The sequence below is a fragment of the Ictidomys tridecemlineatus genome, chromosome 13, assembly GCF_052094955.1.
Source record: "Ictidomys tridecemlineatus isolate mIctTri1 chromosome 13, mIctTri1.hap1, whole genome shotgun sequence".
Taxonomy (NCBI): Eukaryota; Metazoa; Chordata; class Mammalia; order Rodentia; family Sciuridae; genus Ictidomys; species Ictidomys tridecemlineatus.
In genome coordinates, this window is record NC_135489.1 from 84,095,406 (window position 1) to 84,109,892 (window position 14,487).

The window sequence follows — 14,487 nt, forward strand, 5'->3', positions numbered from 1 at the left end:
CTGCTCCTTATGAGACCTGGTTTCCCTGTGCCTTGCTGCCCCTGAGCCATGCTCCCCCTTGTCCTGCATTTCTGGGCCCTTATTCTCCTGACCATGCTCCCCTGGATCCAGCTCCCCCCAGCCATGCTCCCTGGGCCCTCCTCCCCATGGTTCTACTTCTCCTGCACTGGTTTCCCTGTGCCCTGCTCCCCTGGGCCCTGCTTCCTTTCGGCCCTGTTCGCCATGGTCCTTCTCCCCATGGACCGTGCTCCCCTGACATTGCTCCCCCGGCCCTATTTCCTGTGAGCTCTTCTCCTCCTAGCCTGGATCTCCTGGGTCCTGTTCCCCGTAGGCCTCCTCTTCTTGGGCCATGCTCCACCTGGTCTGGCTCCTCCTGGGCCCTGATCCTCCTGGCCCTTCTCCCCTAGGCACTACTCCCCCGAGTCCTGCTCCCATGGGCCCTCCTCTCCTGGGCCCTGCTTCCCCTGGCCCTGCTCCCCTGGTCCCTAATTCCCCTGGCCCTGCTCCCCTGGTCCCTAATCCCGATGTGTCCTTCTCCCCCTGGCCCGGTTCCCCTGGACTGTTTTTCCTCTGGTCCTGCCCCCCCCCAGTCCATGCTCCTCATTGCCCTGTCCTCCTGGGCCCTGCTCCCCCCTGGGCTCCTCTCCCCCTGAGTTCTGTTCCTCCTTGGCCCTGTTCCCCCTGGTCCTGCTTGTCTGGGCCCCACTTTCTCTGGCCATGCTCCCCATGGCCCTGTTTCCCCTGGCCCTTCTTCCCTGGAACTTACTTCCCTGGGCCCTGCTCACTCTGTTCCTGCTCCCCCGGAGCCCTGCTCCTCCTGACCCTGATTCCCTGGGCCCTGCTCCTCCTTCACCCTGTTGTCTGGTCCTGCTCCCTCTCGTTCTGCTCACCCGGGCCCTGCTCCTAGTACGCCCTGCTCCTCCTTGTCCTGCTCCCCATGGGCCCTGCTCCCCTGGCCTTGCTACCCCTGGCCCAACTCCCTGTGGTCTCTGCTCCCTCTAGGCCTGCTTTCCTGGGCCCTGTTGTAACTGGACCTCCTCCCCCTGCGCCCCACTCCCCTGGGGACTGTTCTCCCCTGGCTGTGCTCCCCTGGGCTGTGCTCCCTGTGGTCCTGCTCCCCCTGGGCCCTCCTCTTCCCGGCCATACTCCCTTGGGTCCTGCTCCCCCTTGGGCCCAGCTCCCTCTGGGCCCTGCACCCCTTGTCCCTGCTCCCCCTGGTGCTGCGTCCCTTGGCCCAGTTCCTTCTGGCCCTGCTCCCCCTGTCCATGTTTCCCCTGGCCCTACACCCCTAGGCCCTACTCCCCTGAGCCCTGCTTCTCTGGTCCTACTTTCCAGGCCCTGTTACCCCTCGCACAGCTCCCCATGGGCCCTGCTCCCCCTGGCCCTAATTCCCTGGTCCTGTTCTCCTTGGGCTCTGCTCCACTTGGTCCTGATAACCATGGCCCTGCTCCCCACGGGCCCTGCTCCCCCTGCCATAATCCCCTGGCTCTGTTCCCCGTAGGCCTCCCTGCTCTCTGTTCCCTGCTTCTCCTGGCCCCTTCTCTCCCTGTCCCTGCTTCCCTGGTATATGCTCCCCTGGGACCTGCTGTCCCTGGCCCTGCTCCCTGCACCCTACTCTTCTCCCCCTGTCCCTGCTCCCCTAGGCCTTGCTCCCCCTGTGTCCTGCTCCGCCTGGCCCTGCTCCCCTGGGCTGTTCTCCCTCTGGTCCTATTCCCTCCTGGGCCCTGCTCCACTTGGCCCTGCTCTTCTGGGCCTTGCTCCCCACTTGGGATCCATTCCCCATAAAACCTGCTCCCCCTTGGCTCTGCTCCCCCTGGTCTTGCTTCCCTCTGGCCCAGCTCCCACTACCTTTTTCCTCCTGGTTCTGCTCCTCTTGGCCCTGCTCCCTCTGGTCTTGCTTCCCCGGGCCCTGCATTTCCTGGCCCTGCTCCCCAGGGCCCTGCTTCCCCCTGGTCCTGCTCCCCTGTGCCCTAATCTTTCTGATTCTTCTCTGCCTGGGCATCGGTTTTCCTGTGTCCTGCTTCCCCTTGGCCTTGCTACCCCTGAGTCCTGCTTCCCATGTTCCTGCTTCCATGGGCCCTGCTCCCCATGCCCTGCTCCCCTGACTTGCTCCCCTGACTTTCTCCCCCAGACCCTGCTCCTCTGGGCCCTGCTCTCCCTGGTTCTTCTCTGCCTGGGCATCAGTTTTCCTGTGTCCCGCTCCCCCTGGGCTTTGCTACCACTGATTCCTGCTTCCCATGTTCCTGCTTCCCTGGGCCCTGCTCCCCCTGCCCTGCTCCCATGACTTGCTCTCCCTGGCCCTGTTCCTCTGGGCCCTGCTACCCTTGGCCATACTTCCCCTGGGCCATACTCCCACTGGGCCTGCTCCCCCTGGATCTGCTCCCCATATTCCCTACTCCCTTGTCCCCACTCCCCTTGGGCCTGCTCCTCTGAGCCCTGCTCTCCCTGGTCCTGCTCCCCATGTTCCCTGCTCCCCTGCCCTGCTTGCCCTGGTTCTACTCCCTGTGGCCTCTGCTCCCCCTAGCCCTGCTTTGCTGAGTCTTGCTCCCCCTGGTTCTCCTTTCCCTGGGCCCTGCTCTCCCTGGCCCTGTTTCCGTGGGTCCTACTATCCCCAGTCCTGTTCCCTGGGCCCTTCTCTCCCTGCTTCTGCTCTTTCTGGCCCCAGGTCCCCCTAGGACCTGCTCCCTCTTGGCCCCACTTCCTCTAGCCCTGCTCCCCCTGGCCGTTTTCCCCCTGGGCCCTGCTCTCTGGGCCTTGCTCCCTCTGGTCCTGCTTTCCTGGGCCCTACTCCCCATGGCACTACTCCCCATGGGCCCTCCTCCCCCTGGCCCTGCTCACCTGGGCCCTGTTCCCCTGTGCCTTGCTCATTCAGGGCCTTGCTCCCCCTGGGCCCTTCTCCCCATGCTCTTGCTCCACATGGGCCATGCTATCTTGGGCCCTGCTTGCCCTGATCCCTGCTTCTCCTGGGCCCTGCTACTCCTGGCCCTGCTCTCCAGGGCCATACTTCCCCCTGGGCTCCTCTCCCTCTGAGTCGTGCTCCCCCTTGGCTCCACTCTCCTTGGTCCTGCTTCTCTGGGCCCTGTTCCCTCTGGCCCTGCTCCCCATGACCCTACTCCCTGGACACTGCTACTCCTGGTTCTACTCCCCCATTGCCCTGGATTCCTGTGCCTCACTCCCCCTGGGCCCTGCTCCCCCTGGTCCTTCTCTCCATACACATTGCTTCCCTGGTCCTGCTCCCCCTGGCCTAACACCTGCAGCATATGCTCCCCCTAGCCCTTATATCCTCTGTCCTGCACCCCATGGTCTTCCTTTCCCTGGGCACTGCTCCAACTGGTCTTGCTCCCCCCCGGGCCCTGCTCCTCATGGCCCTGCTCCACTGGGCCCTAGTCCCCCCATTCTTGCTCCCCTAGGCCCTGCTTCCCCTATTTCTGCTCCTCCTGGGCCCTGGTCCCCCCTGGCCCCCACTCCCCCTGGTCCCTGCTCCCCCTGTACCCTGCTCCACCTGGTTCTGCTTCACTGGGCCCTGCTTCCCCTGGCCCTCCTCCCCTTGGCCCTGCTTCCCCTGGGCCTGATCCTGGAGGCACTGCTTCCCCTGCCACTGCTTTCCCTGGGTCCTTCTCCCCCTGGCCATGCTCTCCCTGGCCCTTCTCCCTCTGGCTCTGTTCCTCCTGGTGCTTCTCCACTGCGTGATACTACTCTGGAACTTGTTCTCCCTGGCCCTGCTCCAGTGAGCCCCAGTCCACCTGCGTCCTACACTCCCTGTCCCTGCTCCCCCTGGCTCTTCTCCCCCTTTCCCTGCTTCTCCTGCGCCCGCTTCCCCGGGCCCTGCTCCCCCTGTGTCCTGCTCTCCCTGGGCCCTGCTGAACCTGGACCTGCTCTCCTGGGCCCCGTTCTCTGGACCCTGTTCCCACCTGTGCTTCACTCCTCCTGGGCGCTTCACTCCCTTGGCCCTTCTCCCCCTGGCCCTTTCTCCCCCTGGCCTGCTCCCCCTGGCCCTTTTCTCCTGGCTCTACTCTCCCTGGCTCTGCTCTCCCTGGCCCTGTTCTCCCTGGCCCTGCACTCCCTGGCCCTGCTCCCCTTGCCCTGCTCCCTCTGGCCCTACTTTCTATGGGCTCTGCTCCTTCTAGCCCTGCTCTCCTTGGCCCTGCTCTCTCTGGTCCTCTTCTCCCTTGGCCTTGCTCCAACTTATCCTGCACCTCCAGGGCCCTTCTTTCCCTGGCCCTGCTCCCCTTGGCCCTACAACCCCAGTACTGCATCCCTGGGCCTTGCTTCCCCTGGTTCTGCTCCTCCTGGGCCCTGGTTCCCCTATGCCCAGCTCCCACTAAGGCTTGCTCCCACTGGGCCCTGCTCACCCTGGCCCTGCTCCCTTGGCCCTGCTCCCCCTGGTTCTGCTCACCCTGTTCTCCGCTCCCCCTAGGCACAGCTCCCCCTGGGCCCTGCTCACCCTGGCCTTTTTCTCCTGGCTCTGCTCCCTCTGGCTCTGCTCCCCTGTGCCCTGCACTCACTGGCCCTGCTCCCCTGGGCCCTACTCCTTGTGTGCCCTTCTCCCACGGTCCTGTTCTACCTGGCCCTGCTCCCCTGGGCTGTTCTTCCTCTGGTCCTATTCCCCCAGGGCTCTGTTCAATCTGGCCCTGCTCTCCTGGGCCCTGCTCCTCCATGGTCTCCACTCACCCAGAGCCCTGTTCTCACTTGGCCCTGCTCCCCCTTGTCCTACTTCCCCAGGACCCACTCCCTCTGGCCCTCCTCCCCCTGGACCTATTCCTCCTGGCTCTGCTCACCTGGGTCTTGCTCCCCTGGGCCCTTCTCTCTCTGGTCCTGCTTCCCTTGGCCCTGTTCCCCCTGGCTTGCTCTCCCTGGGCTCCGCTCCACCTAGGCACAGCTCCCCCTGGGCCCTGCTCCCCCTGGCCTTTTTCTCCTGGCTCTGCTCCCTCTGGCTCTGCTCCCCTGTGCCTTGCTCCCCTGGGACCTGCAATCACTGGCCTTTCTCCCCTGGGTCGTACTCCTGCTAGGTCCTTCTCCCCCTGGCCCTGCTCCCCAGGGCCCTGCTTCCCCTGTGGTTTGCTCCCCCTGGCCCTGCTCCCCTGGGCCATTCTCCCTCTGGTCTTGTCCCCCCACTGCCTTGCTCCTCCTGGCCCTGCTCTTCTGTGCCAGACTCCCCCTGGGCTCCACCCCCCCTGACCCATGCTCTCTCTTGCCCCTGTTCCCACTGGCCCTAATCCCCCTGGCCCTGCTTCCCTGGGCCCTGCTCCCTCTGGTCCTGCTCCCCCAGGCCCTGGAACCCCTAGGCCCTGCTTCCCCTACCCTTGATCCCCAGGCCCTGCTTTCCCTGGGCCCTGCTCCCCCTACCCTTGCTCGCCTAGGCCCTGCTCCCCCGGCCATGTCCCCTCTGGGCTCTACTCCTGCAGAGCCTGCTTCCCTGGATCCTCCTTCCCCTCCCCCTACTCTCCCTGGGCCTGATCCCCTGAGCCCTGCTCCCCCTGGTTTTGCACTCTCTGGGCTGTTCTCCCCCTGGCTCTTTTTCCCCTGGCCCTGCTCCACCTGTTCCTGCTCCCATGTACCCAGCTCCCCCGGACCCTCCTCCCCCTGGCCCTGCTTCCCCTGGGCCTCCTTCCCCTGACCTTTTTCCCCTGGCCCTGCTTCCTCTGTCCCTCTTCCACTTGGCCCTGCTCCCGTGGGCCCTGTTCCTCCTAGCCCTGCTCTCCTAGTCCCTGTTCCCTCTTTTGCTGCTCCCTCTTTTCCTCTTCACCTCGTCCTACTCCCCCTTGGCCCTGCTCTCCCTGGCCCTGCTCCCTGGGCCCCTTGCCCCTTGTCCTGCTCTTTGGGCCCTGCTCCACCTCATCCTGCTCCCCAGGGCCCCATTGTCCCTGTGTCCTGCTCTCTTTTGGCCCTGCTCCATCTGGTCCTGCTCCCCCAGGCCCTGCTCCTCCTGGATCTGCTCCTCCTGGCCCTGCTCATCCTGGCCCTTCTCCCCTGGGCCTTGCTCCCCCCTGTGCTTCATTCCCCCTGTACTCTGCTCCCCCATGGCTTCGTTCCCCTGGGTCCTACTACTCTGGGACCCACTCCCCTTTGTCCTGCTCCCCTGGCCCTGATTTCCCTGGCCCTGCTACCCTGGGCCCTGTTCCCCCTGGGTCCTGCTCCCTCTGGTCCCTACTCCCTCTGGCCCTGTTTCCCCTGGCCCATATCCCCTGGCCCTGCTCTCCGTGGCCCTGCTCTCCTGGGCCCTCCCGGGCCCTGCTCCCTCTCATCCTGCTTCCCCACTGGCCCTGCTCCCTCAAGCCTTGCTCTCCCTTGTTCTGTTCCTCCAGGCCCTGTTCCTCCTGGGCCTTGCTCTCCCTGGGTCCTGATCTCCCTGGGCCCTGCAACCTCTGGTCCTGTTTCCGTGCTCCTCACTCCCCCTTGCACTACTCCCCCTGGCCTCTGTTCCCCTTGGCCCTGCTCCTGTTTGCCCTACTCCCCCTAGCCCTGTTCCCCCTGGTCCTACTCCCTCTGGCACTTTCATCCTGGCCCTGCTCTCCTGGGCCCTGCTCCCTCTGATCCTGCTCCCTTGGGCCCTGCTCCCTCTAGCCATGCTCCCTCAGGGCCCTGCTCCTGCTGGGCCTGCTCCCCCAGGCCCTGCTCTCCCTCCCTCTGCTCCCCCTCCCCCTGCTCCTCTGTGCCCAGCTCCCCCTGGCCATGCTCCCCATGGGCCCTACTCCTTCTGGGTGTGCTCCTCTGAGCCCTTCTCCCCCTGGTACTGCACTCCCTGCACCCTTCTCCCCCTGGCCCTTTTCCACCTGGCCCAGCTCCAGCTGTCCCTGCTCCCCTGGGCCCTGCTCCCACTGGCCCTCCTCTCCTGGGCCCTCCTCCCCTACACCTGCTCCCCCTACCCCTGCTCCTCCTACCCCTGCTCACCCGTGCCCTCCTCCCCCTGGTCATGCTCCCCATGGTCCCTGCTCTTTCTGGGCTTGCTCCCCCAGGCCCAGCACCCCCTGGTACTTCTCTCCCTGCACCCTTCTCTCCCTGGCCCTTTTCCCCATGGCCCTACTCTTCCTGGCCCTTCACTCCTGGCTCTGATCTCCCTGACCCTGCTGCCCTGGGCCCTGTTCCCCCTGGGCCCTGCTCCCTCTGGTCCCTGCTCTCTCTGACCTGGCTTCCCCTAGCCCTTTTCCCCTGGCACTGCTCCCCCTGGCCCTGCTCCCCCTTGCCCCTGTTCCCCTGGCCCTACTCCCCCTGGCCCTTTCCACCTGCTACTGCTCCCCTGGGCCCTGCTCCCTCTGTTCCTGCTCCCCTGGGCCCTACTCCCTCTGGCCATGAACCCCTTGGGCCCTACTCCCTCTGGCCATGAACCCCTTGGGCCCTGCTCCTGCTGGGCCTGCTCCCCTGGGCCCTGCTCCCCCTGGCCCTGCTCCCTTGGGCCCTCTTCCCCCTAACCCTGCTCTCCCTACCCCTGCTCCCCCGTGCCCTGCTCCCCCTGACAGTGCTCCCCATGGGCCCTTCTCCCTCTGGGCCTCCTCTTCCAAGCTCTGCTTCCCCGGTACTGCTCATCCTGCGCCCTTCTCCCCCTGGCCCTTTTTCCTCTGACCCTGCTCCTCCTGACCCTCTTCCCCCTGGTCCTGCTCTCCTGGCCCTGATCTCCCTGGCCCTGCTCCCCCTGGCCCTGTTCCCCTTGGCCCTGGTCCCCTGGGCCCTGCTCCCTCTGGCCCTGCTCCCCATGTGCCCTGCTCCTCCTGGCCCTAATTCCCTGGTTCTGCTCTTCTTGGGCCCTGCTCCACCTGGTCCTGATCCCCATGGGCCCTGCTTTTCTGGCCCTAATCCCCTGGCCCTGCTCCCCATGGCCCTGTTCCCCTGGCCCTATTCTTTTGGGCCCAGCTTCCCTTCTCCCTGCTCCCCTGGGCCATCCTTCTCCTGGGCCCTGCTTCCCCTGAGCCCTGCTACCCCTGGTCCTGCTCCCTCTGACCTTGCTCCCACTGGTCTTGCTCCCCCTTGGCCCTGCTCCCCCTTGGCCCTGCTCCCTTAGTCCCTGCTTCCCATGGTCCCTGCTGCTCCTGTCCCTGCTCCTTTTGACCCTGCTCCCCTGGGCCCTGCTCACCCTGGGCCCTGCTCTCCTGGGCCCTGCACCCCCTAATCCTTCTCCCCCAGGCCCTGCTCTCCTAGCTTCTGCTCCCTTCGAGCCCTGATGCCTTAGGCCCTGCTTCCCCAGGCCCTGCTCCTCCGGGCCCTGCTCTCCCTGGAGCTGAGTTTTTGCTGCACCCAGTTTGGAGGGCAACTATGCAGCAGGGCAGCAGGTTGGTTCCCAGGGGTCCAGTGCTGCCCTGATGCTGGCCCAGGCAAGTTCTGTGCTGGATTTGTAGCTGGGATGCAGGCAAGGCTTCAGGAGGGGAAGTGAGTGGAATGTAGAAGGCCCTGGGGGCCAGGCTAGGCCAGGAAGAGCAGGAACAATAGGTTCACTGTGTTGGCTTCAAATCATGACTTCTCAGTGAAGACCTCTATGAATGGAACATGGAGGAAAAGCTTCAGGCGGATGTGGCTCTGTGGGGAGCAGAGGCCCCATTGTGTCCAGGCTCCTGCGAAGGCACTGATGTCCAAGGGCTTCACTCCTCTTCCAGGCTGCAGCTCATGGTCCCGGTGTTCTCCACTGAAGCTGGGCATGGATAATATGCCTGTGATTATGGCCAACGAGGGGCCTCAGGCCTTCGCTAGGCAGGTGGAATGGCTGTCGCAGGACTGCAGGCCATCCCATACCCACAGAGGGAGCAGGGCAGAGGGGCCATGGGCCCTATCAATCAATGGAGAAGAGATGGCGCTGTGCTGTCCTCCTGCTGCCATCATGGGCTCGGACGTCCAGGTACCAGTAGTCATTGGAAGGCCTCTCCAGTGGCCACTCCCGTGCCAGCAGCTGTGACCCGGCTCACCCAGCTCCTCCTTTCTGCCACCCCAGCCTCCTGGAGCACCCTTCTCCAGGAAGCCCCCTGGCCAACCCACCCATCAGGCCCTCTCGCTGGCTGCCCATGGTCTAGGGTCTCCACCCCTGGTCAGACCAGGTTCCTCTTCACTGTGGGGCACTTGGTGATTCTGGAACTCTGCCCCTCCCAGTAAGGTGGGAACAGCTTCCTTGGACAGCTGGGAGGCAGGGCAAGGCCTCCAACAGTGGTGGGGTCAGGGGAATGACTCCTGCAGAAACCCACTACTTGGCCTTCAGTGCCTTAGTTTCCCCTTCCATCACAAAAGCCTGTGCTTCCAGGTGAGAGTGGGTTGGTGGTACAAACCCTCCACAATGCCCCTCAAAACCCCACACTCCCTTTTCCTGTGGGCCATGCTAGTGTCCTGGGGCCTCCTTTGCCACACACCTCAGATGGGCAGCTTGGACAATGGAGGAAACTCAAGATCAAGGTGGCAGCATGTGGCTCCTCCTGAGAAGGGGAGTGTGCTCGGGCCTCTAGCTTTCCTGTGGTTGTAGCCACCTCTGGTTTTGTGCCTGTAGACACACCTTCCCTCATCCCCCCAGGCCCCAAGGACACACCCAGAAGGCAAGGACACCCCTCTCTCTGTGCCTTTTCTTCAATTTTAACCACAATGACCTATTTCCCCCGAGACTACATTCTGTGGAACTGCATGTTAGGAGTATCGGAGTATCTTAGGGAAGAAATCCGACCCTGGGCATGTGGAGAGGGTGGCCTGGCTCTGGACTGGGCACTGAGCAGCTCCTTTTCTCCCTCCCCACCTCCATCTTTGCCCCTCCTGAGCTCTCTGACCCCTCCTTATTCATGGTGTCCCTGCCCTGCCAGCCCAAGCCACTCTGTCCTGCCACAGCAGGGGCGGATGACCCAGGCAGGTTGTGGATCTTCCGCAGTCACTGCTAATGGAAGGCTCTCAGGCACCAGTTTTTCCTGCACCTTGCTGGCACACAAGGGGGAGGGGGACTCACGTGTCCTGCCCAAAGTTTACCATCCACTGGTGGGCAAGGGACCCTGATTCAGAGGGCCCTGGGGCAGATGGAGGGGCCCACATGTGCCCAGCTAGTAGCTGACTGACCTGGGCACCCCTCTCTGTGGCCTCTGCCTCCAGGAGTGCCCAGTTGGGTAAGAGGACCAGGGCAGTGGAAGCTGGCCTTGCAAGTCTGGCAACTTTTAGTTGGAGGTGGGGCTGATGGAGGAGGGCAAGCACCTCACTGCATCACCCAGGTGGATCCCAAACTCCTGGGCTCCAGCGAGCCTCCCAGCTCAGGCTCCTAGGTAGCTGGGCTAGAGGCTCATGCCCCTAAGCCAGGCAGAGTGGAGACCAGTCACTCTGTGACTGTGCACGCGAGCTGGCTGAGCCTGAACTCCCCCTCTGGGGTCAGTGGCCTGCCTAGTGTCCTGCAGGACCCCAGAGCTGAGCCCAGCACCTGGCCCTGGGCATCCTACAGCAGCTCAGTTGTCAAAGGTGTGGACTGAAGCTGTGGTTGAGCCTCATCCCTGCACCTGACCCTGTCATCCAGAAGGCCAACAGGGTCACCTGTTGTCAAGGATGTCAACTTGCAATCCAAGTATGGGAACCACATGGCTCAGCTGGTGTCCACCAAGGGCTAGGGTGTGTGGGGGGGGCATGCCTGAAAAATGGCCACAGTGGTCATCGTCATTAAGGAGCTTACATCTGCCCAAAGCAGACATGGTCCCTAAAAAGACAAGCACATAACTTAACATAAGAGGATTTAGTGGCAGGGCGTGGGCTGCTTCCCAAGGATAGGTTTGGTCAGGGGCCATTTTTCACAGAGGAGCATGTGCCCTGCATGCCCCTGGTCAGAACCCCTGAATGGCTGGACAGACATAGCTCCAGGACCAACCAGGGCAGAGCTGCAGCCTGGAGGGACAGCTGGGCTGGGGTGGCATGCCAACTCAGAATCTAATGTTCTGCTCCTGGTCACTCCACAGATAAGAGAAAGGCTTGGAGACCCATTGAAGATTCTCCTTTGATCCATGAGTTTCTTCCCCAGGCTTCATATCTGGGTGGTCAGAGCAGGGCTTTGCCAGGAGCCAGATGCCCTCTTCAGCTCCCCTTTACTGGAAGAGAGTGACTGTCCCTGGTATGGGCAAGCAGTCAGGGCCAGGTCAGGGCTCCATATGTCCACAGTGTGGGCTTCTGGGAGCCAGGACCCTGCCTGGACCCACAGGCTTCCTCCCAGAGGAACTGTCATCCAGGGCCTGCTGGTGCAAAACCTTCCTGGAGAAGCAGCTGCTACACAAACCATGGCCAGCTGCCAGGACACTCAGGGGTCAGGGTGCAGGCTCCAGGGCCGGGGCCAGCCAGCTGGGCTCAGCTTCAGCTCAAGTGGAAGAGGGTGAGGGTGGGAGCGAGGAAAGCCCAGCAGGCAAGGAGGTGCTTGCCCAGCATTGAGGATGTAGGGACAGGAGGAGCTGGGTTGTCAGACTTCTCAGAATCCCCAGGGCTGACCTTTGGTGGCCTAGGGGTTTGGGTTCTTTCCTTGGGTCTGAATGTCTCTGGCTTCCTGGCCTGGGAGAGCTGGCTGCCCATTGCAGGTAATCAGAGCATGGGGGGCCCTAGGCAGTCATGTTGCCATGCCCAGTGTCCCTGGTAGTGGGGCATAATCAGCCCAGGCAGGAGTAGAAGCCCAGCCAGAAGTCCTTTCTTAGCTGGGTGGGGATTGTGTTCCTGGGCTCCCCTGCTGGGCAGGATGAGGTCTGAACCCTGCTGCTCTCCTTCTTCCTAGACAGGACTTCCCTCCACTTTCCCTGAGTATCGGGAGCCTACCAGACCCGGCCTGCCCAGGGGGGCCTGTGGTAGCACTGTCTGCTACCTATTGCCCCAGTCCAGTGGGGCACCCAGCTGCTGGAGGGTCATTCCACCAACCTCCTTCCCAGGCTCCTCAGCCATCAGAAACAGGCAAGTCTGAGAAATTATCATGGCCAGGACAGGGCTGAGGTGACAAGATGACAGATGTCACATGGGGTCCTGGATAGAATCCTTCACAGACAGAAGGGGAAAGCAGTAAGTCTGAATAAACTTGGGCTTTGGTTAACAGTACCAATATCAACTGGTTTGTTGTAACAAATGTATTACACTAAGATGTTGGTACAGGGGAAATCGGGTGCTGGGTGTGGGGACTACCTGTACTATCTTTGCAATTTTCCTGTGTACTCAAAACTGTTCTAAATGATGGCACTTGTTGGTAAATGGGTGGAGCTGGAGAATATCATGCTAAGCGAGATAAGCTGACCCCCCCCAAAACAGAGGCTGAATGTTTCTTTCCTCTGGTATGCAGATGCTAATTCATAATGAGGGGGGACTACGGAAGAAGAGAGTTACTTTAGACTAAGTAGAAGGGCGTGAGGGAAGGAAGAGGGCATGGGGTAGAAAGGACAGTAGAATGAATTGGACATCATTACCCTACATGCATATGTAACTGCAGAGCGGGTGGGATTCTGCACCACATGCAACCAGAAAAGTGAGAAGTTATACTCCACTTGTGTGTGATGTGTCAAAGTGCCTTCTACTGTCATGCATAACTAATTGAAAAACTTAAAAACCAATGAAGGTCAGAATGAGCATGATAAGGCACAGTTTTGAAATAAAAGAATAAACAACAAAAAACTGTTCTAAAAAGCAATACATTATAAATGCCTTTGAGTATGGGCTACAGATGACACCACAGGTGCCCTTTGCCATTTGAAGCTGGCAGTGAGGACAGAGGCTTACTGTACTGTCCCATTTGTTCGTGTGGTGTCTGAAATTTACGTCACAAATATGGGTTTGGAAGAAACCAACAAAGTGGTGCTTGGGAATCTTTCTGCCCAGCACCTGGCTCAATTCAAAGCCGCATCCAAGGGCTTCATTGAAACAGGTATGTAACTGGACACACCTCACCGGCACACCTTGCCTTCCACCCTGACCCTGGAGTGGATCCCACAGATGGTGCAGCAAAGGCCTGGCAAGGGGGTGGGAGTGGGCAGCTGCACAGGGTGTCCTGGGGCTTCTGCTGGTGGGAAGGGTCTTTAGTGCCTGTCCTGTGTGATGGGTGCTTTGCCTGCCTCCTCCTGGGGCTCCTCCCAATCCCCCTTCCTGGGCCTCAGCAGCCCCAGATAGCTGGGCCTGCAAGTATGCACCACCACACCTGGCCAGCACCTAGAACAGGAGCTAATGAGCACATGGTGCAGGGCATACTGCTCCTGAGGCAATTGTCTGGGGGTCCTGGTGCAAGGGAATTTAGCCCTGGCTCTCTTGCTCCTGGAGCTTGCTCTTAGGTGGGGCAAGGGTTATGGAGACTTTGTGCAGTGCAAGGACAGAGACCCCTGGCTCCCATAGTCCATTGGCTTCTCAAAGTCCCCATGCAGATACTCATAGCAGGTACTGCTACCTCCATTCACAGGCACAGGAACTGAGGCTGGGAAAACCTACACAGCAGGAGACTGCAGAGCGGTGGTGCCCCTGGGCCTGCACCCCACCACCCTCCATCCTCTATTTTTTCCTCTGCCTTAGTACTTGGGGACCTTTTGCTGGGCCATTATAAGGAGTGGGAATAGTGTACTTGGAATCTGCAGCTCAGGATTAGCCTGAGAGCAGCTGTTAAGTAAATGTAAAACACGGCAGGAGAGCTACCTGGACGGCTTCTCTATCCAGGAAGTGACCTCACCTATGGTTAAATCCATGTGTCGCTCTGTGTGGGCGAGGGGTGCCTAGCTGAAACATTCTGGGCATGTCTTGAGGGTGTTTCTGGGTGATATTACAATTTGACTCATAGACTAAGCAAAGCAGATGGGCCTCCTGGGTGGGGACCTCACTTCATTCTCCATTGGGAATTGAGGCCTCAATGGAGAAAGGGGAGAAAAGGCCGAGGGATTCTGCTCCTTTCTTTCCCGCCTTCTTTTCTGAGTGGAGATGCTGCATTTCCTCTTTCCACCCTTGGACTGAGGTCCACCTCACCAGCACCCTTGGTTCTAGGCCTTTGACTTGAGCTAAACACCACCACAGGTTTCTCTGGGTCTCCTATGGCTCCGAGGCAGCAGATTTTGGGACTTCTCCTTAATAGAGCAGTCGGGTCGTCAGCACTCACTCCTTTCTCTCTGTACATCCTCTCGGTTCTGTGTTTCTGGAGAACCCTTACCAATGGGATGTGATGAGGAAAGATGATCCACATGTGTGCCTTGCTGGGTCCTGGCTTTCCTCAGACCATGTGGTCCTGTGCTCTGCCCAGATTCTTGGGGCAACAGAGAGGAGGAAAGGAGAGAGGAAGACACACTGTGGAGGGTAAAGGCACCTGCTGCAGGGCTCACGGGGCAGCACGTGGTGGCCGAGCTGTGTGGGAGGCAGTGGGTAGGAAATCAAGAAGGCAGAGGGCTAGGAGGACAGGGAGAATGCATCTCCTTTTGGTCACAGTTCTTCTGGGTGCTCAGACACCAGCAGACCAGGCTTGGGTTATGCTGAATACCCTTCAGTGATCTGGGCAACAGCACCTGTGAGCCGTAGGAATCAGCTCTCAGTCCATGAACAAGGGCCCTTTCCTTAGACCATAGT

At 61.1% G+C, this 14,487-nt stretch overlaps 1 pseudogene; it reads left to right on the plus strand.

Annotated features, from left to right (window-relative positions):
* The first annotated feature begins 222 nt into the window (after nt 1-222).
* The window catches only part of LOC144369720 (3',5'-cyclic-AMP phosphodiesterase 4D-like), a 68,462-nt pseudogene continuing 54,197 nt past the window's right edge, over nt 223-14,487 (plus strand).